The sequence below is a fragment of the Aquarana catesbeiana genome, linkage group LG01, assembly GCF_042186555.1.
Source record: "Aquarana catesbeiana isolate 2022-GZ linkage group LG01, ASM4218655v1, whole genome shotgun sequence".
NCBI lineage: Eukaryota > Metazoa > Chordata > Amphibia > Anura > Ranidae > Aquarana > Aquarana catesbeiana.
Window position 1 is genome coordinate 917534445 of NC_133324.1, and position 25920 is coordinate 917560364.

The following is a 25920-nucleotide window of genomic DNA, read 5'->3' on the forward strand; positions in this document are numbered from 1 at the left end:
ACAGAGAGGGTGGTGGGTGTAGCACCTGAAAGGTGCTATGTGGGACTAGAAGGATTCCGACACCTCCTTCCTTATGTCCACTGGATCTGGGGAAGTGAGTGCAGAGAGGACCACCATGGGATAGGGCAGCAGAAGACGCAGTGACAGATTCGTGGAGCCAGGTTTCGGTAATGGCGAGTAGTTTAAATGAGTTGGCAATAAAGAGGTCATGGAGAGAGGTGAGTTTGTTGCAGACAGAGCGGGAGTTCCAAAGGGCACAAGAGACAGGGAGTCTGGTCTTAGGAAGAATAGAAATGGGAACTAAATTGTGTTGATTGCGGCTGCTACCAGCGAGTGCAAGCTGTTGGGTGCATGGGGTACAGTTAAATGATGAAGGCCCAGGGTTTGGGGATATATCTCCAGCGGTTAGGAGAAGCAGGAGAGTGAGGGAGGTAATATGGGAGTGGGATTTATATGAAGGGACATGGCCCAGGGTCTTGGAGATTTTTAGTGTGTGTGGATTTAGAATTAGTAGGAGTTGGTGGGTGCAGTAATAAGGAGAGGACAGAAGTGAGGGTGATATATATATGCTGTGGGGGGGATAAGAGGGGTGAAGGAGAGATAGTTTAAGGATAGAGGACACAGCTGTCAAAAGGAGTGGTAGAGAGTGCATGTTACAAGGAGAAGGAGCTGAAGGGGTAAAATAAGGTCACCTGATATCGGTCTGGTGTTTTTCATAGGTATTTCTTGTGTTCATTTGCTTTGTGCATTTGCTGAAGTGAAGAGTCAGAAGTGCTTCCACTTATAGAAATCACCCACTTTGAGAAAGAGCCCCAGTTGCAAATGTGCCCCCTGCAAATGCTTCCCCCAAAAGAAGCTTATATTTATACTGATAAGGGTGGGTGGTGGGTGGATTTCAATTAGCAATCAAGAGGTAATAAAGGTTGGCTGGTTAACAGGGCAAAATTCTTACTGCAGAAACAGACTAGCAAGAGGGCACTAAAGTTAACGGGCCATAATTGTGGGTAATAAAGCATTGTAATGTGGACAGGTCTACAGACTGTTAAGCAAAAATAACATACCAGCAATTATTAAGACACATAAGCAAAGCAGATAGCAGTGTTTCAGTTTTTGGGTGGATATGGTTTAGTTAGCACATACCATAGCAATTTAGACTAGGGAAAACAAATACTTTTCAGTTTTCAATTCTGGGTAGTTGGCAGTCAGCTGTAAACATACCATAGCCATTTAGACTAGGGAAAACAAATACTTTTCAGATGTTATAAGTTGCACTGAGTAAATATAACTATATGAAATAAAAACTGTGTCTGTCTTCAGTTCAGGCTGCAAAGCAACAAAATGTCATTATTTTAAAGGGAAGTGATTTTTTTCTATACCCACTGAACATGTATTGCTAGATTGATAAATAATGTATATATTTATTATCTTAAATTTCACCAATGCCAGATATAGAATTCACGTAGCGACAGTTTTGCTTACTACAGAGCAACAAAATTAGTAGTACCTGCTCGGACCAATCATTTCAATTATATACATTATTAAGATTCAGGACTGCCTCCCAAATTTGGTAAACTTAAAAGCTTTTGCCATCAGTTTGTGCAAACATTTAACTGATTCACACCCTGTCTGGCGTGAATTGGTTAAATTGTGTCTGGTTTAATGATGGGAGAACTGGCATTATGCCCATCGAAACTCAGCAACCTGTTCAATGTTGGTAGGTTTGGCCCTCAGAGACCTGAGACTGCTATTTCTGTATGTTTATCAGCTTATTGGTTAGGTAAGTGTTACTTTTTATTTGTTTTAATTGTGTGCGTGTGTTATGTCACTAGTACTATATCAAGAGACTTAAATTGTATATATAATTAGTTCCCTTAGAGATATTGCAAGTGAACTTAAGATGAACAGCGCCAGGCAATTGTAGATCTCTGTAAGATCTGATCATTAAACCATGAACTACAGCACATGGGAGTACCAGCATGTGCTTTTCTAGCTTCATTTATAACGTTTATTAATTTAATAAAACTGTTGCATTTTATTAACAGAAAGACACTAATGTTATAAAGAAGTTTAATTGCCACAAAAAGTTTTTTTTTAAAGAGATTGACAATATGTAACATAATGATATGGGAAGTGGCTGGCGCTCCATACAGGGCGCAGGGGTGCCGCCCCCTCCAATCCACGCCGGACGCATGGATTCCAATGTTTTTTTTTGTTTTTTTTTTAAGCACATGATTGAGGCTCTAATTGGCTTAAAAAAAGGTGGGCTTGTGGCACAGAGTACTGTGCCTGAGCCCGCCCATTTGTGTGACAGCAGCAAATTATTATTCGCCATTGTCTTCCTGCTTCTCCTCTTTCTGGCCAATCGGCAAGCAGGAGGAGCGCGATTGGCTGAGAGGAGAAGCAATTGTATTGGCCGGTACCGGGGGCAGGGAGGATGTACAGGGAGATACGGAAGATGGCTGCCGTCATCGGCTCTGCATCCGTCATCTACTCTGCATCACCGCCAAGAGCCCGACCACGTGAGTACCACCCACCGGGTGATAGAGTAACCAATCATTTTCCAAATTCAGTTTGTTCAATTAAAGTGGAGCTCTACCCAAAAGGGGAAGCTCCGCTTGTCTGCCTCCCCCCTCTCTAGTGCCACATTTGCCACCTTGTGGGGGGAGCGAATACCTGGTATTGACAGATACCCACTCCGACTTCCTGCTGAGTTTGCCGCAACTAGCTCAGCCTGAAGATTCGGCCCTTGCCGCAGCAGGCCCATTAGGAAAGCGCAGTACGATGCGCAGTGGGAAACTGGCTGCGAAGCCGCAAGGCTTCACTGCTGGTTTCCCTTACCCAAGGTGACGGTGCCAGCACCCAAGAGCCAATTGAAGCATCAGCTTGGGTGAGGACACCACTGGATCCCTGGATTGCTGCTGACATTACATTTTTGGTGGGGGGGCTGGAGCTCCTCTTTAAGCTTTGACAATAAAACCTAGAACCTGATTGGTTTCTATGCAGTGCTGCACAAGATTTTGCACTCTCCAGTTTTAATAAATCCCCCCCATGTCTTACTTGAACTGGTTTCGCGCACAGAGGCATGCCATTCAATTATCTAAAATGTCTTTATATGCGGTAGCATTGACAGTACATTGTACAAAAAGACACTGAAACTCATCATTTTGAGAGGTGTCCAAAAAATGAAGGCCATATTGGACATCATAATAAGCAAAATTAGATTTAAAAAGCTAAAACTGTTAGAGATGATACCTGCTTGCTATATGCACTCTTTTGTTTAAAAAGGAACTGCAGTCTGCTCACATAATTTGTAATAAAAACATCTTTGCCATTCTGAAGTTTCCCTCCAGCCACTTTGCATATTATTTTATATATACTGTGATTCTGTACTTGCCAAATATGCTGCAGAAATCTCCCTCCACTGAGTCTGGCTGCAGCCATTTTAACTATGGGCAGCTGAGGCTGCTGCCTGTTCACTTCCTGGATTTACACAGGCACACCTCCAGCTCTGCAGCTCTCATTGGCCCTCTTATGGCTCATCCCCCCTCCCTTCCTGGCAAACTCTCACGAGAGTAAGAGAGAGAGCTGTGCATGATGTCATAAGCCTAGGCTATTGACCAGACAAGAAACAGGAAGTGGGCTGTATAATTTACTGGCATAAAAATATATGTTTTACTATCCAAAGTTAAAACAACAGGGGGCAGAAGATTTACTAGATGGAAAGTTAAAAAATGACCGAAGTTCTGCTTTAAGTCCATGCAATATGTTACAGCTTATAATGCTAAATCCTATTTGCCCAAACACGTCTTTGAGCTTTAATTTGCTTTAATTAATCTCTGTCCATTTTTAATCCCTCAGATTTATGATGGTACCCTCTTCATCGGCACAATTCATACCTTGTTTACTGGAGAGGTCTGATGAATGCTAAAAAGGTTTGATTTTTCCATTTCATCAAATGAAAATGTTTTTGAGCTATTGTTAACTTGTCATTAAGCATTTAAAAATGAAGCACATTCATTGAGTGTCTTCATGATGGCGCATTCATTGAGATGTGATCTCTCTGTCCCATGAAGAGCTTTCGTGTCAAGGCTATTGATTCCGATTTAGCAGCACTAATGCAAGTGCGATGAGGCAATTTGTTTTATTTTGCAGTTGTCTGAATATGTAACATCTCAACTCGTTTGGAATGATCACATATAAATAAATTCTCCCGTTCATGAAGCCATTAGAACAAATAATTTTCCTCATTATGGCTATAAACAGAAAGTAAAAAATACATTTGCATTATATCATGATTATAACTTCAATCCTTAATTATTATATTTGACTTGAAATCGTACACCGGGTGTCCTTGCTTGCTCTCTGCTCTAAGTGAATGCTAGGTTAAACTTTGTTAACAGCTCTTTAGATGAATAACCTTGAGAACTTGCAAAGCTAGTTAGACACCATGAAAAGTATTATTTGACTTCTTTTTTTATTTTTATATCTTTTAGCCTTATTCATTTATTTAATGGTAATCAATTATATATGCTCATTTGTCCTCTTTTTCTTTAGCTTATATAGATCCTGTTAGTCAGCTGTCAACTCCATATGTCTGATGAAATTCAGAGATTCAGCATTGGCATGGTATATACAAATCCTAACTTTTCAGTGCCTTAAAGCGGAGCTCCACCCAAAAGTGGAAACTCCACTTGTCTGCCTCCTCCCCCCCGCTGCTGCCACATTTGGCACATTTTGGGGGTGAGCAGGACAGGTAACTGGTTTGGACAGGTACCCGCTCCCACTTCCAGCTCAGTTAGTCATGGTGAAGTGAGCCAGAATTTTGACTCCTTCCCCCCACTGCATGCGCAGTAGGAAACCAGGTGTGAAGCCGGTTTCCCTTAGCTAAGATGGCGGCACCAGCACCCGAGAGGACACCTCTGGATGACTGGACAGGTAAGTACCCTAATAGCAAAGCAGTATTTGTAGCTGATGACCTTTAATTTTTCGGGTGGGGGGAGGGAACTCCTCTTTCACTTCTTGCCGTCCACGCTATAGCTGAAAGATGGCTGCAGCCCTGGCCTTAATTGCCGGGAGGGCGTCCATGGACGTCCTCCTGAGCAAGCGCAGTCTGTGAGACCCTAAGGGTTACGCGCGGCGTGCTCTGTGATCACCGAGTCTGTGAGACTGATCACAGATCCGAGTAAGGGGTCGATCCCGGCCCCTTACCACGTGATCAGCTGTCAGCCAATGATGGCTGATCACGTGATGTAAACAGAAGCTCGGTAATTGGGGAAAAAAAAGGCGATCACCGGCTTCTGTAAGAAGGACATTGGTCCCTCACTAAGAAAGCCGTGGCTGTGCCCACCAGTGTCACCTGCCAGTGCCCACTGTGCTACCTACCAGTGCCACCTAACAGTACTCACCAGTGCCACCTACCAGTGCCCACAGTGCCACCTACCAGTGCCCACAGTGCCACCCATCAATGCCCATGAGTGTCTAATAATCAGTGCCACAGATCAGTAATGCCTATCAGTGTCACCTACCGGTGCCCAACAGTGCCACCCATCAGTGCCGCCTATCAGTGCCCTTCAGTGCCAACCATCAGTGCCCATTAGTGCCAACCATAAGTGCCACCCATCAGTGCCACCTATCAGTGCCGCCTCATCAGTGCTTATCAGTGCCATCTATCAGTGCCCATTACTGGCGCCTTATCAGTGCCTATCAGTGCTCATCAGTGCTGCCTATCAGTGCCCATCAGTGCAGCCTATCAGTGCCCATCAGTGCAGCTTCATCAGTGCATATCAGTGAAGGAGAAAAATTACCTGTTTTCAACATTTTATAACAAACTATGAAACAGTTTTGTTTTTTGTTTTTTTCAAAATTTCGGTCCCTTTTTGTTTTATTTAGAAAAAAAAAAAAAACCCAGCAGCAATTAAATGCCACCAAAAGAAAGCTCTATCTGTGTAAAAAAAAAAAAAAAAAGATAAATATTTAATTTGGTTAAAATGTAGCATGATTGCGCAAGTGCCAGCGCTGAAAGCTGAAAATTGGTCTGGGCAGGAAGGGGGTTTAAGTGCCCAGTAAGCAAGTGGTTAAGCAAGTTTCCTTTTTGCCCTTGTGAGCTTTTAGAAATTGTCTTAGACTCCTAGTTGGTACTCATCTTCCTTCCACTTGTTCTCATCTTTAGCTAGTGGTATGACTCTAAGGGGTTGATTTACTAAAGGTAAATACTCTGTAAGAGCAGTTGCTCCAGAGCTTAGTAAATGAGCAGAAGCTCTGCAGACTTCTAATCATAAACAAGCAAAAATGCAAAAGTGAAGCTTTATCTCATTTACTAAGCTCTGGGGCAACTGCACTTGCAGAGTACAGCTGCAATTTGCAAAGTGTACAGTCTATTTACCTTTAGTAAATCAACCCCTAAGCATTGTCTATCCTGATCTATGCCTGTGTTAATGAAGTATGTTCTTGCTTGTTGATCAAGTGTGTTGTTTTTTATTATCTACCATCAGTGCACCAGACTTGGTACCTTTTCTTAGGATTGTCACACAGAAAAATCATATCCTCCTTCCAGGAATCTCTTCGGAAAAGAGGGGTCACTCCATATCCTCATGGTTTCTTGGGAACCACACAACTGATGACACAAAGGGCCTTAACTGATTGGTCAAATTTGAAAAAACCTTGTGAGCTGCTATATAATTCCTAGAAGCTGCCGGCACTTCCCACACTTTCAAATATGTGATAGTACAAAAAGATTAAAAATTAAGTGCAGCACTATACAAACATAATTAATACCCAATGTGCATATATAATTAAAAAAAAAAATTATATATATATATATATATATATATATATATATATATATATACATATATATATGTATATATTTTTTTTTTATTATTATTATTATTATTATTATTATAATACCTCCTTTAGGGAAAGGGAGCCTTGACTGCTAGAAGCATGGCATCACTGTAGGCGTGAGCCTAAAAGGGAAGTTAAAGAGGTGTTCCAGCCTGATGAAACATTTTACAAATACTGTAGCTGCTGACTTTTAATATATGGATACTTACTTGCCCAGGGAGCCCGCAATTTCGGCACCCCTGCCAATCTTCGGATCGGCTGTTGGGTGCTGCCGCCACCATCTCCATTTAGGGAAACCGGCAGTGAAGCCTTTCAGCATGCGCCAAGAGCGCTGGACTTTCTAATTGGCCCGGCAGCGGAGGAAGGAGGAGGGGGGCCGAACTTCCGAGTGACAGTGCCGCAGCACCCTCTATGGAAGTGGGGAAGGGAGGGGGACCTGTCAAAAACAGGTCCTCCTCCCCCTGAAAGGGGCCAAATGTTGCACAGAGGGGTGGAGGAAGAAAATAAGCATAAGTTCCACTTTTGGGTTGAACTCTGCTTTAAGTAGCTCCTTTAGGATTAGCTACAAAGACCTGAGGAGATCTAGGAAAAGGCTACGATTGGGCACGTCCAACTGTTCTGAGGAGATTCAGCTGTTACAAGAGTTACTCACAATTCCACCCGTTGTGATGTTTTTTCACAGCTTTATTGGCGGTTTTGACCTTGCCAGAAATTGATGTTGCTTCATGGGCTATGCCCTCAAGTTAAATTCTGGGGCCTCTTAGACTATGTGAGTTTATATTTTATGGGTGCTCACAATATAACTGTGACTGGCATTATTATGTGATACATTTGGAAAGTTGTTACATTTGCAAAGTTCAATAAAGCTGTGGCCTTGCCCTATTTTCAACTTAGTACATAGTACATAGTACATAGTAGGTGAGGTTGAAAAAAGACCAAGTCCATCAAGTCCAACCTATGTGTGTGATTATGTGTCAGTATTACACTATATATCCCTGTATGTTGCGGTCATTCAGGTGATTATCTAATAGTTTCTTGAAGCTATCAATGCTCCCCGCTGAGACCACCGCCTGTGGAAGGGAATTCCACATCCTTGCCGCTCTTACAGTAAAGAACCCTCTACGTAGTTTAAGGTTAAACCTCTTTTCTTCTAATTGTAATGAGTGGCCACAAGTCTTATTAAACTCTCTTCTGCGAAAAAGTTTTATCCCTATTGTGGGGTCACCAGTACAGTATTTGTAAATTGAAATCATATCCCCTCTCAAGCGTCTCTTCTCCAGAGAGAATAAGTTCAGTGCTCACAACCTTTCCTCATAACTAAGATCCTCCAGACCCTTTATTAGCTTTGTTGCCCTTCTTTGTACTCGCTCCATTTCCAGTACATCCTTCCTGAGGACTGGTGCCCAGAACTGGACAGCATACTCCAGGTGCGGCCGGACCAGAGCCTTGTAGAGTGGGAGAATTATTGTTTTATCTCTTGCATTGATCCCCCTTTTAATGCATGCCAATATTCTGTTTGCTTTATTAGCAGCAGCTTGGCATTGCATGCCATTGCTGAGCCTATCATCTACTAGGACCCCCAGGTCCTTTTCCATCCTAGATTCCCCCAGAGGTTCTCCCCACAGTGTATAGATTGCATTCATATTTTTGCCACCCAAATGCATTATTTTACATTTTTCTACATTGAACCTCATTTGCCATGTAGTTGCCCACCCCATTCATTTGTTCAGGTCTTTTTGCAAGGTTTCCACTTCCTGCGGAGAAGTTATTGCCCTACTTAGCTTAGTATCGTCTGCAAATACAGAGATTGAACTGTTTATCCCATCCTCCAGGTCGTTTATAAACAAATTAAATAGGATTGGTCCCAGCACAGAACCCTGGGGAACCCCACTACCCACCCTGACCATTCTGAGTACTCCCCATTTATCACCACCCTCTGAACTCGCCCTTGTAGCCAGGTTTCAATCCATGTACTCACCCTATGGTCCATGCCAACGGACCTTATTTTGTACAGTAAACGTTTATGGGGAACTGTGTCAAATGCTTTTGCAAAATCCAGATACACCACGTCTACGGGCCTACCTTTATCTAGATGGCAACTCACCACCTCATAGAAGGTTAATAGATTGGTTTGGCAAGAACGATTCTTCATGAATCCATGCTGATTACTGCTAATGATATCGTTCTTATTACTAAAATCTTGTATATAGTCCCTTATCATCCCCTCCAAGAGTTTACATACTATTGATGTTAGGCTAACTGGTCTGTAATTCCCAGGGATGTATTTTGGGCCCTTTTTAAATATTGGTGCTACATTGGCTTTTCTCCAATCAGCTGGTACCATTAACCAAATGTCTTTTTGGGGGCAAGGTATTGGTTTATTAGTTGGTCATAAATGAGCCTATGCTTCTCAGCAGTCAAGGTACATTGGCAGCTCATCAAGTAAAAGGCCAGATCTTTGTAACCATAATGCATTGTTGGCCATTGAACCAAGGGTAGGTGGCGGGGAAGAGTCAACAAGAGGGCTTTCGGATATGACAGCAGCCATATTAACAATGCACTTCATATGTAATAGGGATAGCATAGGGAGTGCTGCTGATAAACTGCATAGGGAGAGATTAGTGTAAAGCTTATCGGCACTGCAGGTCTGTTAAAGTAAACCCTTAATGAATGTCAAAAGATGGCAAAATGTTGTATATCTTAGAGAACAACTTCTCATCATGTCCCTGTCAACTCTTCTCTACCTTCAACTCTCTGCTTCATCCTTCATTGCCTCCACCCACTAACTCATTCTCTGCCCAAGCGATCGCCAGTCGCTGCAAGCATAAATTTGTTACAATTTGTGAGGCGACTTCCGCTGTGCAGATACCCTCTCCACTTAACACATCCATGTCCACAGGTACAATCATTACTTCCTTCATTCAACCTCACTACTATTGACAAGGTTGCTAAACTTCTTTCTAATGTTCAGTTTACCACCTGCCCTCTGGACCCAGTTCTTTCACAATTGCTACGTTCACCCTCTGGCTTTATTCTACACTCTCTAACTCACATCTTCAATCTCTCCCTCTCCTCTGACATCTTCCCCAACTCTCTAAAACATGTACCAGTCACCTCCATACTTAAAAAGCCCTCAATGGACCCCACCAACCTTAACAACCTATGCCCTATCTCCTTGCTCCCTTTTTATCCAAACTTCTTGAATGTCTGGTCTACTGAGAAACACTCCACAGAAACCGCCCTCCTAAAATTAACAAACAATCTAGTAACAGTCAAAACCAATGGACACTATTCGGTACTCCTACTCCTGGACCTTTCTGCTGCCTTTGATATGGTTAACCACCCCCTACTCCTCAAAAAACTCCACGCCTTTGGTCTCCCTGACTGTACTCTTTACTGGTTTTCTTCCTACTTATCCAACCGCACCTTTAGTGTTACTTAAAATTTTTACCTCTTCCTCTCCTTTTTCTTTCTCTGTCGAGTCCCCCAAGGTTCTGTTCTTGGACCCCTGCTATTTACAATCTACACCTCGTCCCTAGGTCAGCTGATAGCATCCCGTGGCTTTCAATGCCATCTCTTCTCTGATGACACCCACATTTATCTCTCTACCTCTCAGCTCACTTTTTCAGTCTCCTCACGTATCACTAATTTACTAATAGACATATCAGCCTGGATGTCACACCACTTCCTCAAACGTAATCTATCCAAAACCGAGCTCATCATTTTTCCTTCCCCACGTGCTCTTTCCCCTGATCTCTCTGTCAAGATCGTTGGCACAACTATCAGCCCATCCCCGTATGCCAAGGTTCTATGTATAATCCTGGACTCTGAACTATCCTTTCGGCCCCACGTCCAATCACTGTCAAAATCCTTCCACCTCAACCTCTGCAACATCTTCAAAATATGTCCCTTTCTAACCAACAACACAACAAAGCTCCTAATTCACTACCTGGTCATCTCCAGTCTCGACTATTGCAACTCCCTTATCATTGGCTTACCTTTACAGGGGTTATCCCCCCTTCAGTCCATTATGAATGCTGCTGCCAGGCTCATCCTACTTACCAACCGTTCAGAGTCTGCTACTTCTCTGTGTCAATCCCTCCATTCACTCCCGCTCACCCAACTAATTCAGTTCAAAATACTAACAACAACTTACAAAGCCATCCACAACTCTGCTACTAGCTACATCACTAACCTAGTCTCAAAATACCAACCAAATTGTTCTCTTCATTCCTCTCAAGATCTCCTGCTCTCTAGCTCCCTTGTCATCTCCTCCCATTCTCACCTTCAGGACTTTTCCAGAGCCTCTCCCATCCTATGGAACTCCCTAACCCAATCTGTCCAATTATCTCCTACTCTGTTTGCTTTTAGACAACCCTGAAAACCCTTCCCTTCAGAGAAGCATATCCTGCCTTCACCTAACAACTGTACTTCAATTTTCTCCATCAGCTCCTGCTCCACAGCTATTACCTTTTGTATCACTTGACCCTCCCTTCTAGGCTGTAAGCTCTAATGAGCAGGGCCCTCTGATTCCTCCTGTATCAAATTGTATTGCAACTGTACCATCTGCCCTTATGTTGTAAAGTGCGGCACAAACTGTTGGCACTATATAAATCCTGTATAATAATAATAATAATAATAATAGAGTGGGGGTGGGGTTATGTTATTACATCCTTACATCCATAAGTCAGCCATAGACAGATTGAAATTTGGCCAGTTCAGCAGGAACCAGGCAAATTTTGATCCATCTATGGGCAGACTGGTTGTACTGAGATCAATCTATCAATTAACTTTAGTACAACCAGCCTGTTGTTTCTCCTTCATTTGATCACTGCCAGCGGAATGGCTGTAGGCAGTGATCATTTTATACTAATGGCAGGGAAACCTCCCACTGTCAGAATACAATAGTGCAGAGGGAGGAGTTCCCCCATCAACACTGTCAATGTTGATGGGGTAATTGAGAAATTTTCTTTCCTTCAACCCATAGTTGAAGGAAATAAAATTGCATATTGCATGGCCTGCCTTACATTACATTACAATGCTGCTGATGTCCTGCAGCCTCTTTTACAGCATGTCCCCATCCACATTCACTACAGTGATAACAAGCTGGATATGTTTTTTTTTTCACAGGGCATATTTTCTAATGGTTCCTATCTGCAATTATTTGTTTTTATCACAAGATTTAAAATGGTGAAAAGAGTAGACTATGCTTAGGCGATGTTCATCAGCACAGTAGCATTTGGATTCTTTGGGAGGGCATGTTACAGGTAGACTTACAGACAAGAGATGGGGTTGACAGGAGCAGAATGTTGTTACTGGATAAATCACTGGGGTTGATTTACTAAAGGCAAATAGACTGTGCACTTTGCAAAGTGCAGTTGCCCTCTGCAAGTGAAATTGCTCCAGAGCTTAGTAAATGAGGTAAGGCTTCACTTTGCAAAGGATACCCAATCACATGCAAGGAAAATTTTAAAAAAAACAGCATTTTTGCTTGCACATGATTGGATGATGGAAGTCAGCAGAGCTTCTGCTCATTTACTAAGAGCAACTTACTTTACTGGAGCAACTACACTTGCAGATTGCAAACTGCACAGTCTTTTTGCCTTTAGTAAATCGACCCCATAATGCCCAAACAAGGAATGGGGAGGTTGATTTAAAAAGAGGCAAATATACCGTGCAGTGCAAGTGCACTTTAAGTGCATTTGCTCTAGATCTGAGGGGAAGATCTGAAATGAGGGGAAGCTCAGCTGGTTTCTATAATCCAATCATGTACAAGCAAGAATGCTGTTTTTTATTTTCCTTGCATGTGATTGGGTATTCTTTTCGAAGTGAAATGTCACCTAATTTACTAAGCTCTGGAGCAAGTGACCTTGCAGTGCACAACATATTTTCCTTTAGTAAATCAATCCCAAAGTCTCATATTGCCCTTCACCTCCCTCTCTCACATTTGGATTTTTTTTATTTTTGTTATTTTATGAGATTTTTTGGTGTTGAAAAGGTAGCACTTCTTTTCACCTGGGAAAGAATGACACTTGCGTCGCTACTTCACCCCTCCCAGATTCTGCAAGTGCGCAGATGTGCCACAAGGTACATGCATGACTTTGTATACAAATAAGTTGTGCTCATATAACTTGAGTGATCACATACTGTATGGTAAACGAAAAATTGCAAATACTAGTGAAATACAAAATATTCTAAGTGAAAAAACAATAAGTGAAAACTAGAAATAAGGAAGTCTCTATGTAAAAGTCTATATTAAAAACTCTTTATCAGCAAAAGTGAAAAATGACAATTAAGTCCACATAACAGAAGGAAAAAATCAGCAGTGTTGAAGATGATAATTCCAATAACATGATAAAGTCCAGATTCCTTCCACCTTCACCAAGAGAGAGAGGAGAAGAAGAGGGGGGGATTCCTGAATCGAAAAAAAACCCACTCGGTGTGTGGGGACTGTCACGGGCATGGCCAGAGCGGAGGCTGTTGGAGAGGACTGTGTGCAAGCCTGTTGCCCACCGATTATGGGCCCTAGCATTTGAGGTGAATGAGAAATCCAATCTGAACTGTATTAATCGGACTCAGTCATGTATATATTGTATGGGGACTCCTTACTGTATATTTGTGTCCCTGAAGAGGGAGGGGGGATTCCTCCAGCAGCCCCCTGCTGATAAGACTGATTCATTCTGCTGGGACACATCCTGTGAGGAGATGCTGGTGTTATCAACATGTGTTTATGTTAATTGAGAGAGCTGATCACATTAGCCACCAGCCCTGGCTAATAGACGAATGGTCTAGGCTGAGGAGGGGGGAGATTGTTGTTTGTATTGTTAATTGTATTAATGTGTGAAGCTCGGTGCCCACAAGACTGTCATCTGGTCTGGGTACATTTTGTAGTAAATTAGGTCATGTTAATTAGGTTAGCTTTGAGTCATCCCTGCTGTATAAAGGTCTGTGAGATCTCAAAATAAAGGCAGTTCTGATGTACTCCAAGACTGGTGTTGTCTAGTTCTTGGGGTTCCTATAGCCAGATCCATTGGACTCGTGTTCCAGAACTTAGGAAGCGGTATATGACGGAAGCACTCAAGCGGAGTGTGGGGCGTTCCGTGACATTGGTGGCAAGCAGCGGGAAAGCTTCCTGAAGTCTGAAGTCTGGGACATCCAAACCTCCAACTGGATCCAAGATCAGCATAGCAGACTTCAGTCACCCCAGCGGAGATATGGACCTGGCATCAGAATTCCCGGGGCTGCTGCGGATCATCCTTTCAACGTACACCAGGACTGTGTCTGAGGATGAATACCTGGAGCTCAGGCAGCTGATTCGGGTGGAGCTCTAGATGGCAGCCCTCCGTCTTGCTGGTATAAAACAAGGCAAGTGCTTTCCAACCCAAGAGCAACGGGCCAGTGACCAACGGGCATTGCGGATGGCATTCCTGGGAGAGCAGCCCCAGGAGCAATGGGTGACTGAGTTGGACAGGTTGGTCCAGCAGGAGATAGAGCTGGACAATCAATATCGGGCTCTGCAATGGCACGCAGAGGAGGGATATTTAGGGGAGACAACAGAATGCTCTCCGGAGGGATATGACTTTGGCGGCCCTGGATTGCTGTGGGAGAACCTTACAGATCTTTTTATGTTTGGCGATGAGGGGGAACCTGACCTTGAGGACATGAGAGACTATAGAGAGTCTATGCTCGGTCTTGCAGGGGTCTCAGAGCTCAAACCTGATCTGGACCATTTGCTAAGGAAGGAACAGCATCTGGAAAGGGCATACAGGAAACTGCTAGAACAAGTTCAGCAGCATGCCAGAGAATCGGCAGTGGAAAATCCGGAGATTGCCGTCCCCAAACCTGAAGTGCTGACAACAGGGCAGAGCTCTGCTAACCTCTGTCCAGAAATGATAACATCTTCTGGGTTCCATGGACAGGAGATGGTGAACCTCTATTCACAGACACCAGTTATAGAGGTAGAGGATTTAATAGACTTTTCTGCTGAGGAAGAACAACCTGATGAGCCTCCAGCAGAAGAGCTGCTATCAGGGCCAAAGTTCACCGTGTTCTGCCCAGCACCAACAGTGGCTTCCGCCTTCCTGAGAGAAGAGGTAGTCAGCCTTTCTCCCACAACACTGACAGGGCCATGTGATTTTCTGCCAGCAGCATCTATGGAGTTAAAACAAACTTCTCCAGCTGAAGATCTGGTAACTGAACAGAGGGTCCAAGACCTCTGTCCCACACTTTTACCAATTCCAGAGACTGGGGATTTAATAGACGTTTCTGTAGAGGAGGAACCACCTGGCAAACCCCCAGCAGAAGTGCTGGCAACCGGACAGAGGGTCCAAGACCTCTGCCCCACACCTGCAGCAATTGTGGAGGCCCAAGGTGAGGAGGTGGCAGTCTATCGCGAGCTGCAGATCAGGATCCAAGGAGAGAATGCAGTCATCACCTCACAACTGCAGCTTGATCTGGTGTCGGTTGATGGGGCTTCAGTCCCCACCTGTATACCCCAGGAATGCTGGGCAGTCGGCCCAGATCCCCAACAGCAGGATGGAGTGAGCCCAGTCCCCCTGTCTTCTCTCCAGCGGCAGAAAGAATTCCAGGGAGAAGGGCCAGTCCGGGCCTCTCCCCAGCGGCAGATATGTTCTCTGAGAGAGGCAGAGGATGGCTGGGTGAGTAATGCACTGTTTGGGATGATTTGTTTGGGGTACTGTGTGGGTACAGGCAGTAGAGGACTGGAACTATGGACTAACTTCGGAGTCAACCCGTCTGGGGTCTCCTCCTGTGTTAGTCTCCTGCCGAAAGAGGAGAAATGTCACGGGCATGGCCAGAGCAGAGGCTGTTGGAGAGGACTGTGTGCAAGCCTGTTGCCCACCGATTATGGGCCCTAGCATTTGAGGTGAATGAGAAATCCAATCTGAACTGTATTAATCGGACTCAGTCATGTATATATTGTATGGGGACTCCTTACTGTATATTTGTGTCCCTGAAGAGGGAGGGGGGATTCCTCCAGCAGCCCCCTGCTGATAAGACTGATTCATTCTGCTGGGACACATCCTGTGAGGAGATGCTGGTGTTATCAACATGTGTTTATGTTAATTGAGAGAGCTGATCACATTAGCCACCAGCCCTGGCTAATAGACGAATGGTCTAGGCTGAGGAGGGGGGAGATTGTTGTTTGTATTGTTAATTGTATTAATGTGTGAAGCTCGGTGCCCACAAGACTGTCATCTGGTCTGGGTACATTTTGTAGTAAATTAGGTCATGTTAATTAGGTTAGCTTTGAGTCATCCCTGCTGTATAAAGGTCTGTGAGATCTCAAAATAAAGGCAGTTCTGATGTACTCCAAGACTGGTGTTGTCTAGTTCTTGGGGTTCCTATAGCCAGATCCATTGGACTCGTGTTCCAGAACTTAGGAAGCGGTATATGACGGAAGCACTCAAGCGGAGTGTGGGGCCTTCCGTGACAGGGACCCTTCCCCGAACTGGTGGACCCCCTAAAGAGCAAGGTCATATGCACCAGCAGATTTAGCCCTCTGCAGGGTCTAACAAACCTCCGTCTTCCTGAAGCCCTCCAGATACAGCAAGGAATCCTCCATGGTATCCCGATTGGAGATGAAAAGTCCGGTCTAAGGGGCGCACTCCTCTGCTGCCACTTCCAGAAATCTCTCCTCTCTACTGCCCCACAATTCACCTCTCACAAATATGCTGGAGCATATGACCTTGCTCTTTAGGGGGTCCACCAGTTTGGGTAAGGGTCCCCACACACCGAGTGGGGTTTTTATTTGATTCAGAAATCCCCCCCTCTTCTTCTCCCCTCTCTCTTGGTGAAGTGGAAGGAATCTGGACTTCATCACGTTATTGGTATTATCATCTTCAACACTGCTGATTTTTTCCTTCTGTTATGTGGACTTAATTGTCATTTTTCACTTTTGCTGATAAAGAGTTTTTAATATAGACTTTTACATAGAGACTTCCTTATTTCTAGTTTTCACTTATTGTTTTTTCACTTAGAATATTTTGTACTTCACTAGTATTTGCAATTTTTCATTTACTATATGTGATCACTCACGTTATATGAGCGCAAATTATTGCCCATGCTTGGCTTTCCTCCATACACGTGGAATCCCCATGAGTAAGCTCCAATGGGCAGAGTGAAACAAGATGGCAGTGTGGTTTGGCGGGGGTCCAGGCTGAGACTGCCATTCACTCTCATACAGCAGGTCTTGACTTATGTGAGGCTCCTGGACACCAAGTCACTCTCTACCATTGCCCGGAGCATAGACAAGCTCCCTTCCCTGCCAGCACTCACAGTGGTGGGCACAGGACTTGATTCCCATACAGCCAGTGGCGTATCATCTATGTGTGCAGGGTGTTCGCTGCACATGGGCACCGAGGGGGGGGGGACACTGTGACCCACACTGCACCCATGGATGATCCCCTGGTTGACAGTGGGTAATGATCGGTGCAGTGGGAGGGACAACTGCTAGCACCAATCTCCCTGTATAGCCTTCAGTAAAGCACCTGACTGCTTCTCCTCTTCCTCCTGTGGCTGTCAACTGAAAGCTAAACAGGGAGATCGGTGCTTGCAGCTGTCAATTGTGCTGCACTGATCATCCCCCACTGTCCTCTGTGTCCTCCTCTTCCGGCCCCCCTCCGTATCCTCCTCCTCCGGCCTCCCTCTGTGTCCCCTTCCTCTTCTGGCCCCTTCTCCGTGTCCCCCTCCTCTGATCCCCCGTGTCTCCCTCCTCCAGCCCCCTATGTCCTCCTCCTCCTCCTGCCCTGTGTCCTCCTCCTCCAGCCCCCCTCCATGTCCTCCTTCTCCGGCTCCCCTCCGTGTCCTCCTCTTGCCCCCCTCCATGTCCCCCTCCTCTGGCCCCCCGTATCTCCCTCCTCCAGCCCCCAATGTCCTCCTCCTCCTCCGGCCCTGTGTCCTCCTCCTCCAGCCCCCCTCCATGTCCTCCTCCTCCAGCTCCCCCTCCATGTCCTCCTTTGGCCCCCCTCCCTGTCCTCCTTCTCCGCCCCCCTCCGCATCCCCTTCCACTGGCCCCCCGGTGTCCCCCTCCTCCAGACCCCCATGTCCTCTTCCAGCCCTGTGTCCTCCTCCTCCAGCCCCCCTCCTTGTCCTCCTCCTCCGGCTCCCCCTCCATGTCCTCCTTTGGCCCCCTGTGTGCTCCTCCTCTGCCCCCCCTCCCTCATCCTCCCACAGCCGACTTCCTTCCTCTCCTCTCCCGTCTGTGTTTTTTTTTTTTTAATCAATGCCTAGCGTCCACCTTTTATTTGCACAGAGGCACACTGATTTCATGATACACCCCTGCATACAGCCTGAGTGGCTCACACATTTAAACATTTCCCATCCTTCTCTTGCACTGCTGTCAAAAACTAACTTCAATTTGATCCTGCTAACAATTCGAAAAATCGAATGGATGTCCTTAAAAGGAAAAGTTTCTAATGAAATTCTACTACTATATGTCCATCTTTAGGGCCTATTCAAAATAAATGGCCTGCAGTAAACCAATGTCCCTCAATACATGATAAAGCACATTGCAACACATGCGTTACAGCATTACAGAACAGTGTGACCATGCCCTTTGTTAAACCTGCTTGCTCTTTTGTACTAAGTGTCCTATTCTTTTTATTATAATAACCACATCAATTTATTTTTATTTTAGTGTTGCTTGTCATGGAGTATACATTCTTTATGCTGCACGTTTCATTAGGCATGTGATAATATTGAATTGCCAGCTTAGCAGCAGCTGCCTATTCATTGCTGAGAAGTTACAAATGAGGACACTATGCTCATAGATGCTGAATGAAAAACAAGAATTAAACCAGTAAATCGGTACAGAAATGGAGGGAAACACATTATAATGCATCTAATTTGCTATTTCCATAAGTTAATGGAGCAGCCCAGTCCCTTGTGTCATCTTCCCTTCCCCAGCTTTAAATCACTGGAGCACAAGAAGCTCTCACAATTAAATTTGCCCAAAAACTATAATTGTCTTGCAACATTGAAAGGACATATTAGCTAATGAAAGGCAACGGCTCAGTGGAAGAAAATCAGGAAGATAATAGCAACGTATAAATCAAAATAGAGGATTCTGTGAACTTGCTGCACAATTTGTTAATTGTATTTTTGTCAGGTTATGAACTAGTTTTGAGTGGTTTCTGTTGCAATTTAGGAAAATCCGCAGTAATACAAGGGCTGTACCGAAAGAAATGCAAAAGGGGCATAACTATTTATTACATTAGATAGGTCATTTAGGTTTCACATGTTGGTAGAGTAACCCTTCCTCTATAGAAATGGTCTCCAAACCATGGCTTATGGGCCAAATGTGGGCCTTTGCTTGCTTTTATCCGGCTCTTGGGACACTGCCTCTACTACTGAGATGACACACTATTACTCCCATTGATACAAATTATTATTTCTTCCACTAACACCAACAATGAGTCACCATTCCTTCCACTTACACCCACAGTGTGGGACTATCCCTCTCACTGACACCAACAATGAAGCATTTATTCCTCAATTGACACCAATGACGGGGCACTATTCCTTCGACTGACAACAACAGTAGGGCACTATTCCCTGCGCTCTCACACCGCACAGCAATAGGGCATAATTACTCTTACAGTCCTCCAACTAATACCAATAATGAGACACTATTCCTCCTCCTACTGACCACAGGCATTATGTACTTGTTTTACTCTTGCTGATCACCAAGTCTGAGACAATGAGGTTGATTTACTAAAGACAAATAGACTGTGCACTTTGCAAAGTGCAGTTGCACTCTTCAAGTGCAGTTCCTCCAGAGCTTAGTAAATGAGGTAAAGCTTCACTTTGGAAAAAAAAAAAATCACATGCAAGAAAAAAAAATGGAAGTCAGGAGATCTTCTGCTCATTAACTAAGCTCTGGAGCAACTGCAACTTGCAGAATGCGACTGCACTGTGCAAAAATGCATAGTCTATGTGGTTAATTTACTAAAGGCAAATAGACTGTGCACTTTGCAAAGTTGCACTCAGCAAGTGCAGTTGCTCCATAGCTTAGTAAATGAGGTAAGGCTTCACTTTGCAAAGAATACCCAATCACATGCAAGGAAAATTAAAAATAAATTGCATTTTTGTTTGCACATGATTGGATGATGGAAGTCAGCAGAGCTCCTGCTCATTTACAGTACTAAGCTCTGGAGCAACTGTGCTTGCAGAGTCTATTTGCCTTTAGTAAATCCCCCCCTCTTTGTCTTTAGGAAATTAACCCCTGTACACTTTGAAAATTGGAGTTGCACTCTACAAGTGCAGTTCCTCCAGAGCTTAGTAAATGAGCACAAGCTCTGCTGACTTCCATCATTCAATCATATGCAAGCAAAAATGCTGTTATTTTTATTTTCACTGCACGTGATTGGGCACTCTTTGCAAAGTGTAGACCTACCTCTTTTATTAAGCTCTGGAGCAACTGCACTTGCAGAAGGCAACTGCACTTTGCAAAGTGCTCAGTCTATTTGCCTTTAGTAAATAAACCCCTTTGTGTCATGGTCAAGGGTCAGTCTTGGAGACCAGTAGCTACAGCAGTAGAAAGGCTCCCACCGACCAGCGGGATAGGTATTCAAGCAGATTACCATGGTGGATTACGCAGGCTCACCTGAAGGGTGGGGTCTAAGCAATAACTGGTATTCAGCAGAGCTTCTGATGGTGGAGACGGGTTTTGCTGCATGTTAGTAGTAGTACCAGGTTCGCCACACCAGGAGCTGAGCAAGTCGGGATGCTGTAACCCATATAGCGGGTAGCAGTGCTGGGACAAGGTCATCCAGTGCCTGGGGCAAAAATGGGAAACTGCACCCCCACCAATCCCCGATGCCTGTTGGATAAAGAAGGGGGCGAGACCAATATGTCAGTATGCATCAAAATGTTTGTAATGTTTTTGGAATGCAATTGCATAGCACCAATATTTTTGACGTCAACTAACTGTAGACTTTAGCCCACTGTCAGCTGAATACAGGTTACAGGAGTGCAGCAATAAGTGCACTCTGGTAACCTACTGTAGAGGAGAAGTAGGGCCAAAAGAGCTTTGGCCCTACTTCTCCTTTAAGGGTCCTTTCACCTAGGTATTCCATTCAGGTCCTCCTCTCAATATTTCAGGAGGACCTGATCGGAAGTCCACGCAGACCTATGGACAGGCTGATGTAAATGGACTGTTTACACCAGTCTAGTTCTGAATCAATTCAGGTCTGGGAAAAAAAATTGAAAAGCACAGCATGCTCTTCCATTCACAGAGCCTTGAAAAAGTATTTATACTATGACATTTTCCACAGTTTGTCATGTTATAACTAAAAACGTAAATGTGTTTTATTGGAATTTTTTGTGATAGACCAACACAAAGTGGCACATGTGGAAGGAAAATGACTTTAAATTTTTTTACAAAAAAAATCTGAAAAGTGTGGCGTGCATTTGTATTCAGCCCCCTTTACTCTGATACCTGTAGCCTCCCTGGCAGTATGATTATGTCAGATTTTTGATTAGAATTCAATTGTTTTGCATAGAAACTTGGTGTTTTATATTGTAGACCTGTAATTCTTAGTAATAACACACTTAAATCTGTCCAAACAAGAGTCTAGTAGATATCCCGGGTATGATAAAGTTTGAAACACAAAATCATAAACTTAATATAATAAATAACTATAAATAATTATAAAAAATAATAAAATTAATTTCCCCACGATTCACTATCTGCAAGTGTTTGAATTTACTATCCCTGTTTTCTAGTTGGTCTAAAACCACTTTTGACGTAAAGGGACACTTTTTGGTTGCTATGGACAATCTCAAGTTTCCAGGCAGAAAGAACAGTATATATAATATAAAACTGCATGCAGGGCACTGGACAAAGCATTAGGGACAAATTGGAGGTGAAATGATTTGATACAGTAATGTAATCTGTAAGATTACAGTGTACTGTATGTGTTATGTTTTTTGTACTTTTTGAATTTGCCGCCGGGCTCCACCTCATTCATCGTGATGCTGGCAAGGAACAGAGCCTGAAACACAGAGCTTCAGGCGGAGGACAGAGCCCGCAGACACAGCGGGGGGGACTTCGCAGGATCCTGGTAACAAGGTAAGTAACTTGGACCAGGTTTCTGCAATGCAATCCCGAGTGTGGCTAATGGTACTGAAATTAAACCCCGAGCCACACTCGGGAATACCGCCAGGGAGGCTAACTGAAATCTAGTGGAACCTATTGCCTTCAGAAGTCACCTAATTAGTAAATAGAGTCCACCTTTGTGTAATTTAATCTCAGTACAGCTGTTCTGTGAAGCCTTAGAGATTTGTTAGAGAACCTAGCAGGGCTAGGTTATATAGAAAATATTCCACGCTTTGAACATCTCATGGAGCAATGTTCAATCCATCATCCGAAAATGGAAAGGGTATGGCACAACTGCAAACCTACCAAGACATGGCCGTCCACCTAAACTGACAGGCTGGGCAAGGAGAGCATTAATCAGAGAACCATCCAAGAGGCCCATGGTAACTCTGGAGGAGCTGCAGAGATCCACAGCTCAGGTGGGAGAATCTGTCCACAGGACAACTATTAGCCCCCTGGATCTAAGGGCAAAGCTGTAGCTCTGCCTATGTTGGTTTAAAGCCCTTCCCTCTTATATCACTAAGCCCCACCCTTTACCATTCAACTTTAAAATCTCATAGCATCTACTGCCCACTGAAGTTTTGACATTTGAAAAATATAAACACAACTAAACACTTTTGTTAAAAAACAAGCTGGCAGGTTTTTATAGTAGTAAAAACTCGGAAAGTCTCTCCTGCCATAAAAGCTTGTTCCCTGCCTGTTTGCATTTTTTTTCTTAATTGTACACTGAGCTGCACATACACAGCTCAGTGTATAATCTCAGCATGTCATGGGAGCCACATTCACCAGCCCCTATTGAAACAGGTGAAGAATCTAGACACAGAAAAAGACCAGAAGAACATGGTAGCAATGAAGTAGAGAATGAACATCGTATGAGTGTAGCACTCTGCTGAACAAGTCTGCCATAAAATAAAAAATTGCAAAAATGACACTGGGAAATCCATTTTGTTCCATTTTAGTGACAAGGGGTAAATCTTAATGCATGGAAGAGCCTGGACTTTAATTTAACTTGACTAGAAGTTAAGGTTCCAAATACAATCTAGGCCTGGGATTCAGGGGTTTCCACAGGGGCATGACATACAGGACAGTAGAGGAAACGGTAATCATTTGTAGACAACTACCTCAGTTTAAAATTATAATTTGAATTGTGATAGTTATGGGATTAGTTGCTAGTGGAATTAGTTGCTAATGATAATAATCTTAAGTTACAGTAAAATTGTTTTTGAAAATTTTGTGTTTTTTACTACACTTTTTAACCTCTTACTGTCCAGCAGTACTGGACAGCAAGAGGAGTGTAAGTCAGCAACAGTGTTCCTTTAGTGAGCCACACCAGTCCCAGTGTCTCAAGACCAGTGCAGCCAGCAACAGTGTTCCTAACTGCATCACACCAGGGCCAGTGTAAGCCAGCAACAGTGTTCCTGATTTGCCACCACACAAGTCCCAGTGTCACCAGACCAGTGTAAGCCAGCAACAGTGTTCCTGACTGCCACCACACACGACCCAGTGTCACCAGACCAATGTAAGCCAGCAACAGTGTTCCTAAATGCTAACTACACCAGGACCAGCGTCACCAAACCAGTTTAAGCCAGCAACAGTATCCCTGATCACCATCACATAAGTACCAGTGCCGCCAGACCAGTGCAAGCCAGCAAAAGTGTTCCTGATCGCTAGTCAGACCAGTCCCAATGTCACCAGACAAATGTAAGCCAGCAACCATGCTCCTAATTGCTAACCACACCAGTCCCAGTGTCACCAGACTAGTGTAAGTCAGCAACAGTGTTCCTGATCACTGCCATACCAGTGCCTTTGTCGCCACAACAGTACAGCCAACAACAGTGTTCCTGGTTGCTGCAACACCAGTGACAGTGTCAGCAAACCAGTGCAGCCAGTAACAGTGTTGATGATTGCCGCTTCACCTGTCCCAGTGTCACTAGAACCAGTGTAGCCAGCAACAGTGTTCCTGATCACCACCACATGAGTGAAGTGTTGCCTCTGCCTGCCTCCTGTGGTGACTGTGGTCAGTTTATTGACCATGTCCTTGCCTGCCGCCTGAACTGACACATTTGTTTGTCCCACTGACTATTCCTGTGAGACACCAGTCCTTGCCATCTCCTGCGGACAACTGTACTCCTGGAATCACAAGAAATCATTTGTTCACCCTTCGTTCAGTTTCATGTACTCCCTAGCCAGTAAATAGAGCATTCCTGGGGGCAACCACATACCAGTAGGCTTGGCTTATAGGAATAGGGACTGTTATAGGTAACTCTACACTGTGCTATATTCCCTGACCACTCACACAGAGGCAAACATTATAGTACACTGTTTTGGTTGATTTTTGTGATACACAATATAAAATGTCTGGTAAATAATGAGTCCAAACATTGAAAAAGTCTCACACATGTGGTATGCCATATGCAAGAGCAGTAGCAGAATGTGTTTTGGGGTGTAATTCTAAGTATGTGAATGCTGTATCTTAGTAAATTGACAACTTTGTGTAAAAAATACATTTTCATTATTTTTCTGTATTTTCTAAAATCTTGTGGAAAAAAATTAAATAGTTAAAAGACTCACTGTGCCTACTGTAAAATACCTTGGGGTGTTTCTACTGTTTCTAACTCTCTCTTTTTTGTTTGGGGGGTGTTTCTACTGTCCTGGCATCCAAAATTGTGATAAGTAGTAGGGAAATTAGTAGTATAATGTATGCTTCTTGAAAGCTTGAAGGTGCTCCTTGGATTGTGGGCCCTTTTTTGCAGCTAGGCTGCAAAAAAGTCTAACACATGTGGTAGCCCTATACTCATACCCTATGCTGTGTGTTAGAAATAGCTTACAACTTTGTGTAGAAAAACTCTTCTTTTTCTTTCAGCATTTTTAAAAAATGAAATATGCATAAAAAAATTAAATCTTTAAAAGAAATTCACGATGCCTCCTAAAAATACCTTGATTATCTTGTGAGCGTTTCTCATGTCTGGCACTTCAGGGCCCCAGGAAATGTGTGGTGTTTTGGGGTGTAATAATATGTCTTTTTGTAAATATGTTTTTGGGTGTAAATTACTTGTTAAAATTACAACTTTATGAAATAAAATCTCATTTTATTTAATTCTTTCATTTCCAAAAAATGCGGGAAAAATTATATCTGCAAAAACTCACCATGCCTCTTACTGAACTGAAGAAATGTAGCAGAACACATTTTGGCCTAATCTTATGAAGAATGTTTATTTATCTGCAACGTTTTATAGCAGGACATAAGAGACCCTTTTTTTTTTTCAAATTTTTTCTTTTTTTTTCTTTTATATATAAAAACAAATTAAAACCCAGTGGTGATTAAATAGCACTATCTGTCTAAAAAAATATATACAATTCTGTACAGTGTTGCCTGACCAAGTATTTGTCAGTCAAAGTTTTACAGCACTGGAAAGTGAAAATTAGTCTAGACAAGAAGAGGGTGTAACATATTGGTCCTTAAGTGGTTAAATAAAACATACAGTACTTTGCCTAGTGAAACAACACCCGCTGGATATAAATATATATATATATATATATATATATATATATATATATATATATATATATATATATATATATATATGTGTATATATATATATTTATGTATATATAGTCTAGACAAGAAGAGGGTGTAACATATTGGTCCCTAAGTGGTTAAATAAAACATACAGTACTTTGCCTAGTGAAACAACACCCGCTGGATATATATATATATATATGTATATATATATATTTATGTATATATATATATATATATATATATTTATATATATATATATATATATATATATATATATATATATATATATATATCTTGTCTTATCTGCCATAAGGTTTGTGAATTCATCCCTTTTTGTGATCCAGTCCAGACACCCCTGCAAAGGCAGGATAGCTAAGTTGGTGACTTTATTCTCCAGGCAAGAAATACAGCTTGGTTGCCAACAGCCTAAGCTGTT

General features: G+C 43.3%; 1 long non-coding RNA gene across 1 annotated transcript in view; it reads left to right on the top strand.

Annotated features, from left to right (window-relative positions):
• LOC141125990 (uncharacterized) overlaps positions 1-25920 on the top strand; it is a 55936-nt gene that overhangs the window by 17424 nt on the left and 12592 nt on the right. Inside the window, exon 2 of the long non-coding RNA XR_012241407.1 lies at positions 3859-3932. This is a non-coding gene — a long non-coding RNA (uncharacterized lncRNA). The remainder of the gene's footprint in view (positions 1-3858; positions 3933-25920) is intronic.